This window comes from Lampetra planeri, chromosome 35, assembly GCF_965212315.1.
Source record: "Lampetra planeri chromosome 35, kcLamPlan1.2.h2, whole genome shotgun sequence".
NCBI classification, from domain to species: domain Eukaryota; kingdom Metazoa; phylum Chordata; class Hyperoartia; order Petromyzontiformes; family Petromyzontidae; genus Lampetra; species Lampetra planeri.
Window position 1 is genome coordinate 1907865 of NC_136141.1, and position 2383 is coordinate 1910247.

A 2383-nucleotide genomic window follows, 5' to 3' on the forward strand; every position below is an offset into this window, starting at 1 on the left:
ACCCGGATCGCCGACTACCGGGGTGGTCACGGCGCCACCTGGTGGCCGGGGCCCGCACTGCGGCAGCTGCGGCTGCTGCCGCCAGACTCAAGCCCCACCTCCCTCCCCTTCCATGTTGACATGTAGGGGTTGTCTTGAGTTGGGGGTGAGATCGCGTAAATATATAAACGTGTACTCTTTGGTTCTTTCGGTAAAGTCACGTAGGTGAAAATAAAAATAATAATTAAAAAAGTGAAAATAACTCAATTAAATCACGACGTTTCGGGCGCAACACAACGTGACTTTACTGAAAGAACCAAAACTTCAAATCTAAAATATAAACGTGTGTCGTTAAGCCCGCCACCACCCGACACGGACAATTAGTAAGGGTTGTCACGTAAACAGAACGTGCCAATGTCATGTGTGGTTTTTGACCATAGTTCACCATGTTGGTGAATTGGGAGCGGGGGGGTGAAATCAGGGTAACCCAGAACTAGTTCAGATGCCAATTACCAGTGATGTTAGTCGTGGCCAGGAATCAAACTCATGTAGCCTGGTGCTTAGTGTAGCGTGCCACCATCCCACCCCTAAATAAATAATAGAACTATGCTAAAAGTATGATGAGTTATAGAAAATGAAACAGTGATGAGACTAATTGTCTCAATATCAAGATTTCAAACTCTGGTCGAGATGAGGCCATTAAAGTGAGGAGCACTTTGTGGTAAGTCAACAGTGATCCTCATGCAGGTGGATTCGTACCTGCCATAGAAATGTGGAATTTCCACCACCAGCAAAGCTGATCAACATTTTGACTTAAGTATTATTCACACACTGCGGATGTAATTCAGTGCATGTTCAATGTGCAGCCTCGCTGTTTCTGTGGCCATCTCCTGACAATGTAAAGAGACAGAACAGCAAATGTGCAGTGCCGGATTATCCTCGTAGCACAAGTAGCTACATGTGTAGTAGCTACTACTACATATGTAGTAGCTACGGGCCCCGCATTTTCAAGGGCCCCGCGCTTAAATGCTATCAAGCTATCAATTCCGGTTCAGTGATTCTGCACTTGCTCTATTACTATAGTACTATACTGCCTTCAACTTTTATGAACGACGACTGGGTGTTTAAGGTTAGCGATTTGTCTTATTATCTGGCTGTATAGCAAATGAAAAAATACAATTACTTTACTATGCAAGTAAAACATGTGTGTTTAAATATGTATGTGTTTTTATATTTAGGGCCCCTTTATAACATCATGCTACAAGCCCCGCACTAGCTTAATCCGGCACTGCAAAGGTGTGAGTGTAAATGAGCTCCACCGGGAAAAAAAAATCAAGAGAGGGAGACTGGCAAGAGCGTGGGAAGACCCTATCGATGTAAGGATATTACATGGACAATGGTTTTCACATTTTCCGGCACAAAAACCGTTGAAGAGTTTGAGAGATAAAAAAATGACCTCGTTATACATTGCAAAGCGCCCGGTGAAGGCCGATCTTCAAATCCGACATAGAACAGCAGAATACGCCAAGCCACTCACTCGGCGTTGGAGCCATTAAGTCGAGCGAGTCAAATGGTTTATCGCCGAGCGCGTTTCCGCCCAAAGACGACGAGAGATGTCTAACAACATTCTGGAATCGCCGTGCGCAATCTCTGCCGTATTCGCCAGTGGAGAGAGGTCGGAGTACGACTCCAGCCACACCCTGGAATGCCACCACACCCACTGCGACAATGCTGCGTGATACAGTATTCACACATACACACACACATACAAAGATGCCAGATAATTGCATTGAGTCGTGCTGACATTTAAAGGCCCTTCAAGAGACGAGTGACAAAGTTCACACACGAAATCAAACCTTAAACGCCGCACCCCTCGCAACTGTTCCAGCCTTTGCCACGTCGCCAGGCCATGCTGCTGCTTGCTGTGTTGTCACCACAGCCGTGTGTGTGTGAGAGATACGACGAATTAGCTCCGCTTCACTTGGGTGGATTCATGTTTGTACAAACACAATGATCGTGGGGTTCCTTCTACAGTATCCTGGGTGGCACGTTCAAAAATGCAAGCTCGTATACAATAAATCTCAGAAAGTCCATAATACGTAGGTTCTCGCGACCAATATCACCCATAACAGGTGGACTTCTCCACAAATCTGGCTGTCGCCTGATGAAGCTGGTTGTAATTACTGGCGAAACGTCGTACTCAAATTGTAAATGGTGTGGCTTGGCTCTCCAACACACAACCGGTGTGTTGTACTAGTATACTACTCTACACTATACACTACACTACTATACACTACACTATACACTACACACTAATGCTGTACTCGTGACGAATTGGCATGTTCTCTTTACGTGACAACCCTTACTAGTTGGCTGTGTGGGGTGGTGGTGGGTTTTAACGACA